The sequence below is a fragment of the Loxodonta africana genome, chromosome 5, assembly GCF_030014295.1.
Source record: "Loxodonta africana isolate mLoxAfr1 chromosome 5, mLoxAfr1.hap2, whole genome shotgun sequence".
Classification (NCBI taxonomy): Eukaryota; Metazoa; Chordata; class Mammalia; order Proboscidea; family Elephantidae; genus Loxodonta; species Loxodonta africana.
The window spans coordinates 126,917,231-126,939,178 of record NC_087346.1 but is presented as its reverse complement, the minus strand read 5'-3'; positions in this window follow the sequence as shown (position 1 = coordinate 126,939,178).

Below are 21,948 nucleotides of genomic sequence, written 5' to 3'. Positions count from 1 at the left end.
AAATGACAACAACATCAGGACAACAAAAGGGAGGATAAATGGACTTTCAAATGGAGAGGAATTCAAAGCAATATCAAGTAATAAAAGACTGGTTCAAACTTAGGAAGATAAGGGTAAATTTCAAAAAATTTGCAAAGACAAAGGAAATTAACAAACCTACTCATCAAATAATAAAAAAAAAGACATAGTAAAGAAAAAACCTATAATAGTGAAAGAACAGAAAATCTAAAAACAAAAGGAACTCATTACAGGAAATAAGAGGAACAAAGAAAATGTCAGCACCACAAAAAAAAAAAAAAAAAGGCACAACAATATAATAGCAATAAACTCATACCCATCAATAATCACACTGAATGTAAATGGCTTAAATACACCTGTAAAAAGAAGGAGAGTGGCAGATGGAAAAAAAAAAAAATGTAGCCCCTCAATATGCTGTCTATAAGAGACACATATTAGACACAAAAGTATGAATGCATTAAAAATCAAAGGATGGAAAAAATATAGCACACAAACAGTAACAAAAAAGGTCAGGAATGGCAATACTAATCTCAGATAAATTAAACTTTAAAGCAAAAGCAACCATAAAAGACAATGAAGGATATTATATAATGATTAAAGGGATAGTCCACGAAGACATAACCCTAATAAACATCATTGCACTGAACAACATGGCTTCAATGTACGTAAAAAAAAACTCTAAAGGCACTGAAAGGAGAAATAGATGGTTTCACAATAATAGTAGGAGATTCCAACACACCAATCTCAGTAAAGGATAGAACATCTAGAAAAAAATTCAACATACATACTGAAGATCTAAAGGCCACAATTAAACAACTTGACCTCATAGATATATATAGAACACCCCACCCAATATCAGAAAAATATACATTCTTTTCCAATGCATATGGAACATTCTCCATAGTATACCACATTTAAGGGCACAAAACAACTCTCAATAAAATCCAAAACATAGAAATAATGCAAAGCATTCTCTCTGATCACAACACCATAAAAATAGAAATCAATAATGGGAAGAGCAAGGAAAAAAATCAAATACATAGAAACTGAATAACACCTTGCTTAAAGACAAAAGTTAATAGAAAAAAAAAAACCAAAGAGGAAATCAAAAAAATTTTAGAATCAAATGAGGAAAAAAAATATATATATATATATAAACCAAATCCATTGCCATCTAGTCGATCCTGACTCATAGCAACCCTACAGGACAAAGTAGAACTGTCCCATAGAGTTTCCAAGGATCACCTGGTGGATTCAAACTGCTGACCTTTCGGTTAGCAGCCATAGCACTTAACCACTACGCTGCCAGGCTTTTCATATACATATATATGATACCAAAACTTGAGACACGGCAAAGACAGTGCTCAGAGGTCAATTTATAGCAATAAACATACACATCTAAAAAGAACAGGCCAAAATCAAAACATTAGCCTAACAACTCAGAAAGAAAAAGAGCAGCAAAAGGAGCCCACAGGCATCAGAAGAAAGGGAATAATAAAGATTAGAGCAGAAATAAATGAAATAGAGAATAAACAATAGAAAGAATCAGCAAGACTAAAAGTTGGTTCTTTGAGATCAACAAAATTGACAAACCATTAGCCAAACTCACAAAAGAAAAACAGGAGAGGAAGCACATAATACAAATAAGTGAGACATGGGACGTTACAACAGACCCAACTGAAATAAAAAGGATCATAACAGAATACTATGAAAAATTCTATTGCAATAAATTTGAAAACCTAGAGGAAATGGACAAAATTCTAGAAACACACTACCTAAATGAAACTCAACCTGAGATATTAAATCTCAAGAGATCGATAACAAAAAAAAGAGATTAAAGAGGTAATTACAAAACTCTCAAAATAAATAAAAAGCCCTGGCCCACAAAGTTTCATTGGAGAATTCTGCCAAAAATTCAGAGAAAATCTCTCCCAGTACTACTCAAACTATTTCGGAAGACAGAAGAAGAAGGAATACTCCCAAGTTCTTTCTATGAAGCCAGCATAACACTGATACCAAAGCCAGACAAAGACACCACAAAAAAAGAAAATTACAGACCAATATCTCTCATGAATATACATGCAAAAATTCTCAACCAAATTCCAGCTGATAGAATTCAGCATCATATAAAAAAATAAATAAATAAAAATAATACAAAATGACCAAGTGGGATTCATACAAGGCTAGTTCAAAATTAGAAAATCAATCAGTGTAATCCACCACATACATAGAACAAAAGAAAAGAATCACATGGTCATACCAAACGATGCAGCAAAGGCATTCGATAAAGTCCAATGCCCATTCTTGATAAAAAACCGTCAATAAAATAGGAATAGAAGGGAAATTCTTTAACTTAATAAAGGGCATCCATACAAAACCAGAAGCCCTAGTAGCACAGTGGTTAAGAGTTTGGCTGCTAACCAAAAGGTCAGCAATTTGAATCCACCAGCTGCTCCTTGGAAACTCTACTGGGCAGTTCTACTCTGTCTTATAAAGTCACTATGAATTGACTTGACAGCAATGGGTTTTTATACAAAACCAACAGCCAGCATAATCCTCAATGGTGAGAATCTAAAAACATTTCCTCTGAGAATAGGAGCAAGACAAGGATGCAGTTTATCATCACTCCTATTTAAAGTTGTGCTGGAAGTCCTACTAGAACAATAAGGCAAGAGAAAGAAATAAATGGCATCCAAATTGGAAAAGAATAAGTAAAACTCCCTGTTCATAGATGATATGATCCTATACATAGAGAACCCCAAAGTTTCCCTAGGGAAACTACTAGAACTATTAGAAAGATTCAGCAGAGTAGCAGGATATAAGATAAACATAGAAACATAAGGTGAATTCTTATTTACCAGCAAAGAGAACTCTCAAAGAAACCAGAAAAAAAAAAAAATACTGTTTATAATAATCCCTAAAACATAAAATACTTAGGAATAAATCTAAGCAGGCATGTAAGATATCAATACAAAGAAAACTACAGAACACTATCTCAAGAAGTGAAAAGAGACCTACATAAATTGAAAAGCATATTGTGCTCATGAACAGAAAGACTCAACATTGAGAAAATGTCATTTCTACCCAAAGTGATCTACAGATATAATGCAATCCTGATCCAAATACCAAGAGCCTTCTTTAATGAGATGAAAAAAACTAATCACCAACTTTGTATGGAAAGGAAAGAGGCCCCAGGTAAGCAAAGCATTATTGAAGAAAAAGAACAAAGTAGGAGCCCTTACACTACCTAATCTCAAAACCTAAAATGCAACCGATGTAGTGAAAACATCCTGATAATTATACAATGACAGAGACACAGACCAATGGAATAATAATGAGAACCCAGACGTAAGCCCATCCTCCTATTGTTAACTGATCTTTGGCAAAGGACCAAAGACTATTAAATGGGGAAAAGAGAGTCTTTTTAACAAATACTGCTGGCAAAACTGAATGTCCATCTGTAAAAATAGAAACAGGATCCATACTTCACACCATACACAAAAACTAACTCAAAATGGATCAAAGATCTAAATATAAAACCTAAAACGATAAGGATTTATGGATCTAGGCACCCTAATACATCACGAAAATATAATGCAACCCATAAGTCCCAACGCACTAACACCAGAAGATAAACTAGATACCTGGGGGCTCTTAAAAGCTGAACACTTACGCTCATCAAAAACTTCACCAAAAGAGGAAAAAGAGAACCTACAGCTACAGTCTGGGGCGGGGGGGGGGGGGGCGGAATTGGCTACAACAAATCTGACAAGGATTAAATCTCTAAAATCAATGAAATATTTCAACACCTCCATAATAAAAAGCCAAATAATCCAATAAAAATTAGGCAAAGGACATGAACAGACACTTCACCAAAGAAAACATTCAGGCAGCTAACAGACATGTCAGGAAATGCTAGCAATCATTATTCATTAGAGAAACGCAAATTAAAGCTATAATGAGATACCATCTCACCCCAACATTACTGACACTAATCAAAACAAAACAAAAACAGAAGACAACGAATATTGGAGAAGTTGCAGGGAGATTGGAACTCTTATGCACTTCTGGTGGGAATGTAAAACGTTGCAACCACTTTGGAAAATGATATGGCTCCCACTTAAAAAGCTAGAAGTAGAAATACCATATAATCCAGCAACCTCGCTCCTAGGAATATATCTTAGACAAAAACCATGACACAAATAGACATATGCACACCCATGTTCACTGCAGCATTATTCACAATAATAAAAAGATGGAAACAACTTAAGTGCCCATCAACAAATGAATGTGTGAACAAATTATGGTACATACACACTGTGAAATACAATCTAATGATAAAGAACAATAATGAATCTGAGAAACATCTCACAACATAGTTGAATCTGGAGGACATTATACTGAGTGAAATTAGTCAATCACAAAAAGACAAGCATTGTTTGAGACCACTATTATAAAAGCCCAAGAAAAGGTTTATACACAGAAGAAAACATTTTTTAAAATTTTTATTGTGCTTTAAGTGAAAGTTTACAAACTGAGTCAGTCTCTCATACAAAAACTTACATATACCTTATTATATACTCCTAGTTGCTCTCGCTCTAATGAGACAGCACACTTGTTCCCTCTACTCTCTATTTTCATGTTCATTCATCCAGCTTCTGTCCCCCTCTGCCCTCTCATCTCTTCTCCAGAGAGGAGCTGCACACATTGTCTCATGTGCCTACTTGATCCAAGGAGCTCACTCTTCACCAGTGTCTTTTTCTATCCCATAGTCCAGTCCAATCCCTTTCTGAAGAGTTGGCTTTGGGAATGGTTCCTGTCTTGGGCTAAGAGAAGGTCTGGGGGCCATGACCTCTGGGGTCCTTCTAGTCTCAGTCAGACCATTAAGTTTGACCTTTTTACAAGAATTTAGGGTCTGTACCCCACTGCTCTCCTGCTCCCTGTTGTGTTCCCTGTCACGTCAGTCATCGGTTGTAGCCGTGCACCATCTAGTTCTTTTGGTCTCAGGCTGATGGAGTTTCCAGTTTATGTGGCTCTTTCTACGTCTTGGGCTCATAATTACCTTGTGTCTTTGGTGTTCTTCATTCTCTTTTGCTCCAGGTGGGTTGAGACCAATTGATACATCTTAGAAAGATGCTTGCTAGCATTTAAGATCCCAGATACCGCTCTCCAAAGTGGGATGCAGAAAGTTTTAGAACCATCAATTTTTGATGGTTATGAGGGAGGAAGGGTTGGAGGGAAAATCACCCACTAGACAGTAGATGAGTGTTAATTTTGGTAAAGGGAAAGACAACACACAGTATAGGGTAAGTGAGCACAACTTGACCAAAGCAAAACCATAGACACCCAAACACCTTGAGGGACTGAGTTACTGTGGCTGAAGGCTAGGGACCATGGCCTCAGGTGACATCTAGGTCAATTAGCATAACATAGTTCATAAAGAAATTGTTCTACATCCTATTTTAGTGAGTAGTATCTGGGATATTAAAAGCTTGCAAGTGGCCATCTAAAATACATCTACAGTTTCCATCATGTTCAGAGCCAAGGAGAATAAGAAAGCCAAAGACACAAGGAAAACATTAGTCCAAAGGAATAATAGACCACATGACCCACAGCCTTTATCAGCGTGAACTCAAAAGAACTAGATGGTGCCCAGCTACTACCACCAACCACTCTGACATGGATCACAATAGAGGATCCCAGACACAGCAGGAGAAAATTTTAGAACAAAATTCAAATTCATAAAAAACAACCAGACTTATTGGTCTGACAGAGACTGGAGGAATCCCAGAGATTATGGCCCTTGAGCACCCTGATAACTCAGAACTGAAGCCACTCCCTAAGTCCACCTTTCAGCCAAAGATTAAAGTAAAAAAACCAAATCTGCTGCTGTTAAGCTGATTCTGACTCATAGTGCCCTACAGGACAGAGTAGAGCTGCCACATAGTGTTGCCAAGGAGGAGCTGGTGGATTCAAACTGCCAACCTTTTTGTTAGCAGCCAAGCTCTTAACCATTGCACCACCGGGGCTCCTAGACAGGCCTATATAACAAACAAAAACACACGTGAGCAACGTGTTTCTTAGTTCAGTCAAGTACATGAAATCAAATGGGCAACACCTGCTCAAAAGCAAAGACAAGAAGGAAGGAAGGGACAGGAAACCTGGATGAAACACACAGGGAACCTGGGAAGTAAAGGGAAAAGGTGAGAGTGTTGACACATTGCAGGGATTGTAGTCAATGTCCCAAAACAATTTGTGTATGAAGCTTTGAATGAGAAATTAATTTGCACTGTAAACTTTCACCTAAAACACAATAAAAATTTTAAAAAAGAAACATATTATATGCAGTTTCTCAGAATTTGTGCCCCTCGCTCACCACTTCAAACTTTAGAATGTCTAGCATTATGTTTTTAACGTACATTGAAATTTTTCCTATATTTAAAAAACTATCTTCAAACCTTTTCTTTGTACTTAGAAACATGTAAACTTTATGAAGACAAGAGCCATCGTCTGTGATGGTTATAAACAGCAATTAGCACAGTGCTTTGCACATAGTATACACTCTGTTAATACTTTTATGCTTGAATGAGAAACCCTACTCTTTTTGTATAATACCCGCATACATAGTTCCCTCTCCTGTCCTGTTCCATTGTAGTCTTCTGTGCGTTCTCTTGGGCTTTTCGTTTTTATTCTGTTAAAGAACAATGTGTATTCAAACACTTTAGCCACAGATCCAATTAAATAAAAATAGAAAAATATTTTAATTGAAGCCAGAATTAAAAAAAATGCTGTCGAGTCAAAAAACATGCTGTCAAGATTATTCTGACTCATCATTACCATACAGGAGAGTAGAACTTCCCCATAAGATTTCCAAGGCTTAAATTTTTACAAAAGCCGACTGTCACATCTTTCTCCTGTAGCAAGACTGGTGAGTCTGAACAGCTGACCTTTTGGTCAGCACCACCAGGACTCTTTATTTGAAGAATAGAACATTATTTTTTTAAAACATGTGAAATAAGCTTGTAAAGCTTATCTATTTGTTCTTATTCTTTGCTTTATAGAATAATCAAAAATATAAATGCCATTTCTGGAGATCAAGAATTATTAGATAGTCATGTTCTTTTTCAGAGAGGATTAGCCTCACTTGTCATAGCATAATGGGGCTCTATGGACAAATGACATTAAAGAGTGTACTTGTATGCAAGGGGGATTCATTATGGCACCACCTGCTAGTACACTCATCAGATTATCATTCAGACACATTTACTAGGTGTTAAAAATTAAGCATGGTTTTCACAATGTCCAAAGAAAAGTTTTAAGTGCTAAAAAAGAAAGCCAGAAAACACACACACTCACATTTTGTTTTTCGTATTCTTATAAGAGGAAGAAATCATATACACTTTAAAAAACGGATATTTTATCAAATTTATGCCGAACATCTCCTATTTGGCAAAATGCATTTAGGTACCTTTATTTTCAATTTGGAAACCCTGGTGGCGTAGTGGTTAAGTGCTACGGCTGCTAACTAAAAGGTCAGCAGTTCAAATCCGCCAGGCGCTCCTTGGGAGCTCTATAGGGCAGTTCTACTCTGTCCAACAGGGTTGCTATGAGTCAGAATCGACTCGACAGCAGCGGGTTTATTTTCAATTTATTCCATTGGCATAATGTATTCTAGGTTTCAATTCAAATGACAATTAAATGATAACTGTGTGTCTTTTGTATAGTATTAATAACTATTGGAGTGTTTTTTTCTTTAAAATTAAGAAAACACACTGACAAATTGTGGCTGTAGATGAGGCCTAATCAGAAAGGGCTCCTATCATCACCATCTGTAATACAATGGCACTTACCCTGTTACTTTCTATCTCATTAACTTCCTTATTCCCCTTCATTGTTGTTGTTGTGTGCCATTGAGTCGATTCTGACTTGGAGTGACCCTATAACAGAGTAGAACTGCCCCATAAGGTTTCAAAGAAGCAGCTGGTGGATTTCAACAGCTGACTTTTTGGTTAGCAGCCTGAGCTCTTAACCACTTCATCACCAGGGCTCCACTTTGCCACCAGAGCTCCATTTCCCATTATAGCACGCATCATACATGATACCCATTGCATACATGTTTATTACAAGATTCCCTGGCTAGAATGTATGGTTCATTGGTGCAGGTACTTTCTCTATTTCACATTAACTGATGTAACACAAGGATCTAGCCAGTGCTCAATACATATATCTAGAGTGAATTTATATGTGATATTCAACTCTTCAAATATAAATTTTGAAGGAGAATATAGCAGAACACGAAAACATGATGAGTTCTTACCATATGTCAACACCCTCCCCCTGCTTGACTATCCCAGGTATATCTTATCCAAAAATCCCTTGTCACTTGTCACTTTTAAAAACTGCTTTTTTTTAAAGAATAAAAAATATGCATTGTCTAAATATGATTTAGTTTTTCCAATCCTATTATCCCACTTTTTTTTTTTTGATTGAAACAAAGAAGCACATTCCCCATGTGTATTATTTTTTTGTTTTATAGCCCTGTCTAGCCTTTACCTGAAAAGTGGGCTTTGGGAATGGGTTCAGTTCTGGGTAGACAGAGTGGGGGCCAGTTTCAGGGTTCTTCCAGTCTCTACAGGCCGATTAAGTCTGGTCTTTTTACATGATTTTGAATTTTGTTCTAGATTTTTCTCCTGGTCTGTCCAGGACTCTCTGTTATGTTCCCTGTCAGGGCAGTCATTGGTGGTGACTGGGCACCATCTAGTTCTTCTGGTCTCAGGCTGGTGGAGTCTCTGGTTCATTTGGTCCTTTAGTCTTTTAGGCTAGTTTTTTCCTTGTGTCTTTGGTTTTCTTAATTCTCCTTTGCTCTGAGTGGGATGGGGCCAATAGATGTATCTTAGATGGCCCTTCACAAGCTTTTAAGATCCCAGATGCTACTTACCAAAGTGAGATGTAGAAAATTTTCTTTATAAACTATGTTGTGCCAATTGACCTAGATGTCCCCTATAACTATGGTTCCTAAGCCCCAGCCCCAGCTACTCTGTCCCTCAAAGTATTTCAATGTGTCTAGGAAACTTCTTTGCTTTTGCTTTGGTCCAGTTGTGCTGACTTTCCAGTATTATGTATTGTCTTTCCCTTCACCAAAGTTGACCTTTGGTGGGGCCAAGATGGTGAAATAGTCAGACGCTTCCTTTTGTCCTTCTTACAACAAAGACCCAACAACAAAACAAGTGAATCAATTATATATGACAGTCTAGGAACCCTAGTCATCAAAGACAAAGTTGAAGAATCAGACTTAGTGGAAGGTGGAAGGAGAGGCAATTCAAAAGCAGTGGAGAAGCATGGATGATGAGATTTCCAGTGGTCTGCTAGCTGAATCTTCACACTGCACATGGGCTGAGGCAGGTATCAACATCCAAATAGAAGCCCCACCACATTGGGTGCAGCCAAACAGCAACAAATCTGCATGCACCTCCAGAACCAAGTGGGAATGACACTAGACCTGCAAAAGTTAAGTGCAATCTTCTAACCTACTGTGTGGGGACAAAATAACCCCTCCCACCCAGCTTCACAGCAGAGAAATATTTCCTTCACCTCACCCACCCCCCACCCTGCTCTGCTCCAGCACCATTCCTACAACATTGAACACCACCACACCCCCTAAACCTGGAACTCATGTATCTCCACACCCATGCCAGTCTTGCTGTACCCAAAATACGATGCCCCTAAACCAGGAAATCAGAGCCGGTTGGGAGCCCTTGCCCCATTCACCCAGCCACTGGAGTACGGGGTCCATGGACTTGCAGAGCCTCTTACCCCTGCCCAGACCTGTGTGGGCTAATTCAGCACTGCACACCCTCATTAATATAAAACATCAGGCATGCACCTGAAGCCCAAGTTCAGCTGCAGCACCCAAGGGAGAACTGCAGATTTGTGACATTTGACACCACTCTGCCCCCTAAGCAGGGGTCTCACCCACCCACATTGGGGTTCTGAGGTTTGATGGTACCACCCACTCCATCTAGCAACCCATGACAGGGGTCTGATAATTAGTGGTGCCTCCCTGTCTCTCCAGACATCAGCACTGGGTAGCCAAGGGCTGGCTGCAATAACCCCCCAACTACATGCTCTCGGGGACAGAGACATGCCCTTAAACCAGGTACCTGGGGGCAGCCATCAGCCTCCTGCCTTACATAACACGTAGTCTCTCACTGCAGTCAGAAACCTGTGCCTGCTCCTAACACCCCCACCCAGCCCTGCCCATCTAAGACTGTAGGTGAGAGTCTGCACCACACACTCAATGTCTGACCTGTGCTGCACCCCTGCAAGAAAATTCAACAGATTCTTGGGATCATACACCTAGTAGCTGCTCTGATCACCTGGAGACAGTACTTGAGAGCTTGAAAGGCAACAACAAAACCAAAGTGGCTCAGACACATAGCCTAATTGGGCATATCAAAATAAAAAGTCAGGATGCAGTAAGCAAACATACAATAGATAACTATAATAACTTACTGATGCTTTGGAGACAACAGTCAATGTCAGATCACATAAAGAAGCAGGTCAATATGGCTCCAGCAAGTGACCAAAATAAAGAACCAGGAAACATTTTGGAGGAAGATAAGACAATGGAACAACCTGAGAAAGGATTCAAAAGACTAATATACAGAGCTCTCCAAGAGATCCGGAAGGAGATCAGCCAAAATTCCAACCAAGCCAAGGAATACAGACAAAACAATAGAAGAATTCAGAAAAACAATACAAGAACAAAATGACAGAAAAAAAACAAAAAAACAAAAAAACAGGCTGCTAGAAACCATAGCGAGGCAGCAACTAGAAATCTAAAAGATTAACAACAAAATTTCAGAATTAGACAACACAATGGAAGGTCATAGGAGCAGAACTGGGACAACAGAAGTTAGAATTATTGAGACTGAAGATAAATTCCTTTGTCACCAATTTATTTGAAGGAAAATCAGAAAAAAATTAAAAAAAATAAAGAAAGCTTAAGAATTATGTGGGATAATATCAAGAGGAGAAAGCTATGAGTGATCAGAGTATCTCGCTTGAGTGGGAGGGGGAGGATAACAGAAAACATGGAGAGAATTGTTGAAGATTTGCTGGCAGAAAACTTCCCTAATATCATGAAAGATAAGAAGTATCCAAGAAGCTCAAAGAACCCCATATAATGTATATCCCAAAAGAAAGTCCCCAAAACATTTCATAAGTAAAAGTACCCCTATTCACAGATGATATGATCTTATACACAGAAAACCCCAAAGAATCCAGAAGAAAGCCACTGTAACTAATAGAATATTTCAGCAAAGTAGCAGTATACAAGGTTAACATACAAAAATTAGTAGGATTCCTCTGCACCAACAAAGAGAACTTGGAAAAGGAAATCTCCAAATCAATACCATTTATAATAGCTCCCAAGAAGATAAAGTACTTAGGAATAAATCTAACCAGGGATTTAAAAGATGTATGAAAAGAAAATTACAAAACACTAATGCAAGAAACCAAAAGAGGCCTACAGAAGTGAAAAAACATGCATACTAATGTATAGGAAGACTCAACATTGTGAAGATGCCAATTCTACCCAAGGTGATCTACAGATGCAATGCAATTCCTATCCAAATTCCAATGACATTTCTCTAACGAGATGAAAAAACAAATCACCAACTTTATATAAAAGGGGAAGAGGTGCTAGATAAGTAAAGCATAACTGAAGAAGAACAAAGTGGGAGGCCTCATACTACCTGATTTTAGAAACTATTACATGGCCACGGTAGTCAAAACAGCCTGGTACTGGTACAACAACAGATACATAGACCACTGGAACAGAATTGAGAACCCAGAAGTAAATCCATCCACCTATGAGCAGCCGATATTTGACAAAGGTCCAAAGTCTGTTAAATAGGAAAAAGACAGTTTCTTTAACTCTTTAAGAATTAGTGCTTGCATAAAAGATATCCATCTGTAAAAAAATTAAACAGGACCCATACCTCACACTATACACAAAAACTAACTCAAAAATGGATCAAAGACCTGAATATAAAATCAAAAATGACAAAGATCATGGAAGAAAAAACAGGGGAGAATCTAGGGGCCCTAATTCATGGCATAAATACTACACAAATCATAACTAACAATGCACAAATGCCCGAAGAGAAACTAGATAACTGGGAGTTTTTAAAACTCAAACATTTATTCTCATCAAAAGAATTCACAGAAAGAATAAAAAGAGAAGCTACCTATAGGAAAAAAAAAAAAAATTGGGAGGCTATGACATATCCTATAGAGGTCTAATCTCTAAAATCTATGAGATACTGCAACATGTCAACAACAAAAAGACAAGTAATTTAATTAAAAAATGGGCAAAGTATATGAACAGATGGTTCATGAAAGACATTCAGGTGGCTAACAGACGCATGAGGGAATGCTCACGACAATTAGCCATTAACCCAGTAGATTAACGCAAATCAAAACTACAGTGAGATACCATCTCACCCTGACAATGTTGGCACTAATCCAAAAAGCACAAAATAACCAATGTTGGAGAGGTTGTAGAGAGATTGAACTCTTATTCGCTGCTTGTGGGAATGTAAAATGGTGCAACCACTTTGGAGAATGATATGCAACTTCCTTAGAAAGCTAGAAATAGAAATACCATATGATCCAGCAATCCTACTTTTAGGAACATACCCAAGGGAAATAAAAGCCATCACATGAATAGACATACGCACGCCCACGTTCATTGTAGCTCTATTCACAGTAGCAAAAAGATGGAAACAACCTAAATGCCCATCAACAGATGAATAATAAATTATGGTACATACAATGGAATACTATGCAACAATAAAGAACAATGATGAATCTGTGAAATATCTCACAACATGAATTGTCATTATGCTGAGTGCAATAAGTCAGTTATAAAAGGACAAATACTGTATGAGACCACTATTATAAGAACTCAAGGGAAGATTTACGTGCAGAAAAAAAGCATTCTTTGTTGGTTACAAGGGTATTTATAAACATCAATTGTTTAATATGAATATTCAAAATACATTTGGGTAATTTTATCTAGTAGCTGTTAGGTACTGTCGAGTTGGTTCTGATTCATAGGGACCCTACGTACAGCAGAATAAAAATGAAACACTGCCTGGTCCTGCTCCATCCTCACAATCCCCGCTACATTTGAACCCACTCTTGCAGCCAATATTTCAGTCTATCTCATTGAGAGTCTTCATCATTTTTGCTGACCCTCTACCTTAAAAACATCCTTCTTCAGGGACTGGTCCCTACTGACAACATGTACAAAGTGAGATGAAATTTTGCCACCCTTGCTTTTAAGGAGCATTCTGTCTGTACTTCTTCCAAGACAGATTTGTTGTTTCTTTTGGCAGTCCACAGTATATTCAATATTTCTCGCCAACACCATAATTAAAAGGCCTCAATTCTTCTATGGTCTTCTTTAATCACTGTCCAGCTTTCGCATGCGTATGAAACTATTGGATACACCATGACCTGGGTCATGCCCACCTTCATCACTTTTAACACTCAGAAAGAAGTCTTTTGCAAATTTGCTCAATGCAATAAGTCATTCGATTTCTTGACAGCTGTTTCTATGGGCATTGATTGTGGATCCAAGTAAAAAGAAATACTTGATAATTTCAATTTTTTCTTCTTTTATCATAACGTTGGTTATTGATCCAGTTGTGAGGATTTTTGTTTTCTTTATCTTGAGGTATAATCCATACTTAAGGCTGTAGCCTTTGATCTTCATCAAAAAGTGGTTCAAGATCTTTTTACCTTCAGCAAGCAAAGTTGTGTCATCTATATATCACAGGTTGTTTACAAGTCTTCCTTGAAACCTGATGCCCCATTCTTCTTCATATAGTCCAGCTTCTCGGATTATTTGCTCAGCATACAGATTGAATAAGTATGGTGGAAGGATACAGTCTTAATCCTCACCTTTCCTGATTTTAAACCACATAGTATCACCTTGTTCCGTTTGAATGACTCCCTTTTGTTCTATGTACTAGTTCCATGTGAGCATAATTAAGTGTTCTGGACTTCCCATTCTTTGCATGTTATCCATATATATATATATATTTTTTTTTTATATTCCACACAGTCGAATGTCTTTTATGGTCAACAAAACACATGTAAACACCTTTCTGGTATGCTATTCCTCTTTCCGTGTCCTTTTCCGAATCTGGCTAGAATTTCTGGCAGTTCCCTGATGTACTACTGTAACCACTTTTGAATTATCTTGATGTACTGCAACCACTTTTGAATTATCTTCAGCAAAATTTTACTTGTGTATGATATAAATTATATTTTTCAATAATTTCTACATTCTTTGGGTCGTTTCTCTCTGGAATGGGCACAAATATGCTAAATACTACAGCACTTATACTAAAATTTATATTTTAGTGTTGTTAACTTATGTTTTCTGCATTTTCACACCTCTACCAGAAAATAATATTACTATACACAATGATTTAAAGTATTATTAAATCATATAGTTTAAATAATTAATTTGGAAAGTATAACACAATTTAAAGAGTTGTTATTAGTAAGTTTTCTTTTAAATAATAAGTCATCAATTAATCCTACACACTGATTCATTAATGCATATTCTTTTGACTTGACACTCTATCCATCTTTTAGCTTTATCCTCTTCTTAATTTCTTATCAGTTTTTTGTTGCCATTGAGTGGATTCCAACTCATGACGACTCCATGTGTGCTGAGTAGAACTACTCCATAGGGTTTTCAAGGGTATAATGTTTCTGAAGCAGATCACCAGGCCTGTCTTCCAAGGAGCCTCTGGGAGCGTTGACTATCTACATTGCTTGAATTTTACAATTTGATTACTCTTATAAATAAGGGGGCCAAGATCGCACAACTAATATGTGACAGAAGAATTTTAGCCAGCTGATGTAGTTCCAGAAGCTTATCTTTTACCATTATGTTCTTGCATCTATATCTAGCTTTTACATTCTGGGTTTCTTTCTGTAATTTTCAAATACTAATTAAAATTTTCATATACTAATTAAAAAAGTAAAAATTCCCATAATGAATAATCACAATAATTGATGTGCAATAAATGCTCATATATATTTTTCATATATTTAAGATAATATTGTGACTTTTTTCTGAAAATGATATCCATAAATCTAATATATTTTGAAAATTTTCAATAGTAATATATTGCTATTAATTTTTCTAATAAAAGTGTTTTTGATTTGTTAAAAATTAATTTAGATAGTCAAAATATGTTTCTACACAAACTGTCTATATAAACAAATATATATTTATAGCTAAATATATATATATAAAATTTTATACCAAAACATGTTTGATAATGAAGGTAGGAAAATAATAATGACTGATTGGATGATTTTCTTAGTAATTTGAGTGAATCTCCGCATCTGACTTTTATATGCAAAATAGTTTTTACCAACCTGAATTACTTCATAAGGAGCCCTGGTGGCACAGTGGTTGAGAACACCAGCTGCTAATCAAAAAGTAAGCAGTTCAAATCGACAAGCTTCTCCTTGGAAACCCTACGGGACAGTTTAAATCTGTCCTATAAGGTTGCTACGAGTCACAATGGACTAGATAGCAACATGTTTATTGCTTCATGAAGTAAATATACAGTTGATAAAAAAAATGCTCAAATACCCTTGCATTGCCTTTGATATATTGCATAGAAAATTTACACAATATTTAATGTAGCAATTGGAATTTTAAAACAATTCCACGGTATATGCAAACATGAACAATTTGGAGAAGCACATTACGATGTAGGAAACAGTACTTTATTAACACTTATTTAACCATTTTACTTTAATTAAAACTAGTATTTTGAGTTGGCAGTTTTGTTAGCTCAGTTTAATTCACCACATTTTGAATGCCTTCTTTCTGCCTAGCACATTAAGAGAAATGGAGTCAGGAATATTTACTCACATTCCAAAGTCAAAAGACCCATTAGTAAATACAGAGGTAAAACTTCACAGATGCTATACTTTCAGCCCGTTGCTTGACTCAGTCATTCAAACTCTTTTATTCATCTTTTAAATATGTGGAGATAAGTCCTTTAATATGATACTAGGCTTTATTTTGATCGATCTGACGAATTAGGCTCACCGTACCCCCCCCCCACAAAAAAAATCCAGTAATGTGCATAATGAATTCTTCTCATTCTCTGTGCACCTGCTCTCTCTCATTATATCTGAAAATTTGGGATTATTCCAAAGTACTCTGTAATGACTTCTTGTAAGCAAGACAAGTAGAAGAAATTCTTCAAGGACAGAGTGAATTGATATTTAAAAGCTATGCTAAATAACTAGGTAGGAGGGACGTGATAGCAACGGACAGATCATGAGGCATGTATCTTTTGGAAGGTTCATGGACTAAAGAATCATACTGCCAGAGATGAAAGGTAAAAAGAAGTCATAAATACTCTCAGCTCTTTGAGTATCAACTCATATTTCCAACTAATATATTCTTCTGTAATTTTTTGGAAAATATTTAAGCAATATATACATATTCTTTTTTACACTTATGAGGATATGTATCAGGACAATTATCTCGCAAGTCTGGAACTATATGATGTAGCTATAAATAAATGCTCCATAGCTTTACTTTACATGCAATTTAAATTAAGTCTCTATTGTGTTCTCACTGATCATTTTCTACACTGAAAATTTTCTCAAACTGAGGGGTTAACCACAGCTAATTTCTCCTCTACAAAATTAAATTATAAAATGGAGATGAAGGCTATTTGTGAACAAACTTTAACAATTTAAAATAGTATTTAAAATAACTGTTTAAAAAAAGTGTCTATTTAAAATAGCCAGGTACTCTCTGAGCTTCAATTAGTTGCCTTGATTGTTTTTATTAGCTTTTGAAATATGTAGATTAACCCTTTAATACATTGCTCTATTTTTAATGATAGCAAAACATTAATTCACACCATTCAAATTATTCCATCCAAGAACAATGTCAGATTTCCATAGTTCACATTCTCAATGTGAAGTGAGGTATAGAAAGGGCACAGTATATACATATATATGTCATCTATTGCTTTTCATCCAAATATTTCTGAGTAACATATGTGTAAAAAACTAAGGCAAAGTGTAACAGACAAAAGAAGACTAGGAAAGCAGGAGGCGTCTCAAAGAAACGTTTTGCACTTGGATGAACTTCTTTTCCTTCACCTTTTTTAACCCTTTCTCCCTTCCTCCCTTCCTCCCTTCCATTCCTTCCCTCTTTCCTTCCTTCTTTCTTTCCTCTCTCCCTCCCTCCCTTCTTCCCTCCATTCCTTCACTTTCTCATCCCCTTTAAAGAACGTTGATTCATTTTAAGACAATGTCATCATGAAAACAGCATTATCATTTTGTTGAATTAAAGAACTAAAATTGTAGGAAATTAATTGCATATTAACATCCAATAGGCCTGATCCACACATGAATGAGCTTATAGCCCACAATGTCCTATAATATTCATTACAAAAGTGCTTCAGCATATCTTTGACTTAATTTAAGTTTTATTCTCTTCTGTATGTTCTCTTCTATTTATTTATTCTGGTACCACTTTATTACACATACTACACATATTATGGAAACCCTGGTGGCATAATGGTTAAAAGCTATGGCTGCTAACCAAAAAGCCAGCCATTCAAATCCATCAGGTGCTCCTTGGAAACCCTGTGGGTCAGTACTAGTCTGTTCTATAGGGTCATTATGAGTTGGAATTGACTCAACAGCAGTGGGTTCGGTTTGGTTTTTTTGGTTTATACATATTATACATACAATCATAAAACTCTAAATGAGTTGGCTTTTAGTGAGGTTAATGTATGCATCAATGAGAGTATTTATTGGACATTTGCTTTATACTAGACATTGTATCAAGTGTGTTAAATATATTGCCTATTTAATCCTTAAATAAAACTATTTAAAAGGAAAAGAAAAATTATGAAAGCAGAAGCAATAATTTTGATGTTGATAGAAGAAAACAGTAGACATTTTAATTCATCTCATTCAGAATCTTTCTGAGGTTATGTTTTCATTCACCCTTAACCCTTAGTATTTATGTACATCACATTTTGTTTGAAAATGCCTTCTACAATTTAGCTGTTAGAAAAATACTATCCCAAAATATTTAAACAACTGTCTTTGAAAATTGGCTTTTTTTGTTTAATGTCAGCATTTTGTGAGAATTCTCCAACAGTGACAGGAATTTTAGGAAGGAAATAGCCTCAAAGAAATAATAAGCTGTTGAATTCACACTCAATAAACTAAGTTTGAATCTGTTTCAACTGTTAAAATTAGAAATAAAAATCCTATGGTATTTTCAGAGCCCTGGTGGTGCAGTGATTAAGAGCTTGGCTGCAAACCAAGAGGTCAGCAGTTTGATTCTACCAGCCTCTCCTTGGAAACCCTATTGGGCAGTTCTACTCTGTCCTAAAGGGCCACTATGAGTCAGAACCACTGGGTGGTGCAAACAGTTAAGTGCTTGACTACTAACTATAAAGTCCTGCAGTTTGAACTCATCCAGAGGTGCCTTGAAAGAAAGACCTGGTGATCTGAATCTTACAGCCCACAGCCTTACAAACCCCACAGAGTGCAGTCCTACTCTGCACACATGGGGTCACTATGAGTGGAAATTGACTCAACAGCAACTAGAAAATCATATTTTAAAATATTTAAATGTCAAGATTTGGAGATTTAATTCAGATACTTTTTTGAGATGGCTGTAATCTTTAGTAGAGAGTTGGGGATTTTGGTGAGGGTTGGAAGTAATGAGCATTTATTCTCTCAACGTGAATTAAGGATGCTTGGGCTTGGATCACAAAGACGAGATCAAATCCAGCCTCCACAACTTATATGTTCTGTAACTTTAGACAACTTCAGCAAATTTTTTTAAGACCCACATTCTACAATTATAACAAAAATGGAAACAATAATATCATCCTCATAGAGTCATTGGCAGGAAAAATCTTGACATCATATGCCCTCAATTAAATCAGTTTCTTCCTTCCATTAGCAGTGTAACCTAGCCTACTTTCAACTGAGTTATTGCATGTAAAGCCCTTAGTGCAGATTTTCATAGACAGTAAACACTCAATAAATGGCAACAGCTCTAATTATCTGAGTTATGTGCTAATCTTGATATTTAATGGACACAGAACAATTTTTGAGACAAACTTGTAGAAGCTATTATATAAAAAAATGCAGAAGTAAAGATTTCTTAGCGTTATAATTTCTAAAAATTGCAGTCCCAACATTCCTAAAGACCACGTATAACAAACGGGGTTCCTGGTTATAAGTGATAGAGACAAGCTCTAACTAAATCAGCAGCAGGCTTTAGAAGTATCAAAAGCCTAGAGTATAAAATGCACAGAAGCTAAACACGACTAAGTAGCAGAACGATATCTGTTCTGTATGCAGCCATGGGTGATGTCATGTACTACTAATCACCCTGCCAGACACTCGGAGCCGTTAACACAATTGCTAGCAATTAATGCTTTCTCTGTGGAGTTAAAAAGGAGCCCTGTTAGTTCAGTGGCTAAATGCTCAGCTGCTAACCGAAAGGTCAGTGGTTTGAACCCACTAGTTGCTCCACAGGAGAAAGATGTGACAGTCTGCTTCTGTAAAGATTACAGCCTCAGAAACCCTTTGGGACAGTTCTACTCTGTCCTATAGGGTTGCTATGAGTCCGAATCAGATAGATGGAAATTTTTTTTTTGGTTATTGGAGTTAATGATTTATCAGCTTTCCTGTGATTTTTTTCATCATTTCATTTTGTGTAAATGTCCTGGGTTTATCAACAGTTTGGATCTAGGACTGTGGCCTCAGAAAAATAATCTGGAACCTTAAGATTCCATAGTTGTTGGAATACAGATCATGCCTCCTACCAACAGTGGTTAAGCACTTGTCTGCTAACCAAAAGGTCAATGGTTCAAAGAAAGATGTGGCAGTATAGTTTGTAAAGGCTTACAGCCTTGGAAGTCCTATGGAGCAGTTCTACTCTGTTCTACAGGGTCGCTGTGAGTCAGAATCAATTCAACGACATGGGTTTGTTTTTTTTTGGTTTTCCATCATAATGGGAAGGGTGTCTGTTGCTGAATAGTTAACATTCTGTACACCTCTAGATCATATTCATTTTTTTTTTCAATGAAAACATACTCAATTTGTATATTTTAGGCACTGGCAAAATAGTCAAAAAAAAAAAAGCAGACGACACCACTGTCCTCAAAGGGCTTACATTTACCCTTACGGGAAGGTTGGTAGATAATATACAAATGAACTAATAAGTATATAATAATGCCAACAATAATAAGTGCTTTGATTTGTATAAATCATAACAGAGGTGGAGAATGGAGTTATAAGAGTTATTTTAAAGTGGATATAGGGAAGTAGTACAAAAATAACATTATGAATTTTGGCTGAGCAAAATGAATGAACTATGTTAGAGTTTATTGAGATGGAGAACACTGGAAAATTTGATTCTCTGAATAAAATAAATCAGTTTTAGATATGTTAAGTTTGACATAACTATTAATCATTTAAATGGAAATCAATATATGTATGTAGATTTAAGAGGAAAAACCTGGTCTACATATAAGTGCAGATTTGAAGAATCATCAGAAGCAAATGGTATTTAGAGATACAGTAAAAGTAAGATGAACTTAGAACTGAGGGCAAAGTGTTCCATATTCTCCGCCCTTAAGCATCTCAATAGTTATAGGTAAGAAAAAGGAATACTCAAAGAGACTGAGATAGACTCTGAAACATCCTGAAAATTTGCAGAGTGAGGGGCTCCTGACAGCCAAACAGTAATTTTTACAGGAGGAGAAGCTGAACAACTGTTGCCAAAAACTGCTGAAATCAAATATGACTAAAAATTGATGCACATCAGAGTAGTTTCAGTGAAGACACGGGCACAAAAATCTGATTGGTATGGAATCAAAAGAAGGTGGCATGTGAGACTGTGGAAGCTGTGAGAATAGACAACCCTTTCAAGGAATATTGCAATATTTTTTTCAATAATGGGAAGTAGAGAAGTTAAGCAGTAGGTGTTAGGAAGAATTTGTGAGAAGGTATAACTAAGTGATTTTACATAACTTCCTTAGATTTTTAATGATTCAACACTAAATGTTAATAAAATAAAAAGTAAAAGACAAAGGTATTAAACAAATGTCTTTCACAGGCTTGAACTCGCATTGAAGAAGGTTCATTAATTGTATACTTTTAGTTTCCATCTAGAATATATGATCATTTCACTTTCTTGTTTATTCTAAAATTGTATTGTCTGGAAAAGCATCATAATTTTTAGACACCTTCATTTCTTCTTTTTTTTAATATTCTAGACAACCAAATCAAGCTTTCATCACGCACACTAGAGTAACTTAACGTGAGATAAGATACAGAGAAAATGTCAGTTGAACTTTTTTACTCTCTGTGGACTCTGGTCTTTTGCCAGTTCAGTAATCTCTTCTAGAACTTAATGGTATAAACATTTAAATAATTATGTTGATGACAAAAAAATAAATTTTTAAGTTCCATAAAACTTAGTGGTTCCCAACAGCATGTCAAAACAGTGACTATTAAACACAGGGACATTCAGAATCAACTACTCTATTTCAGCTTACTTCACTGGAGGTTAGAGTGACATTCAGCCAGGTTTCTACGAGAGCCATTGGCTCCTACCCAAAAAGACAATTTTTTTATTTCTTTGTTTGTTTAGTTGGTTAGTTCTGCTTCCTTTACATAATTAAGGGAGATTAATTAGGTAGGCTGTTTTTCTATTACAAGTGATTTTTATTTATTAGGGACTAGTATATTCCCACAACATGGGCCGGGTGCCATGAAAATACATACACACACACACATATGTGTGTGTGTGCATGCGTGTGCATA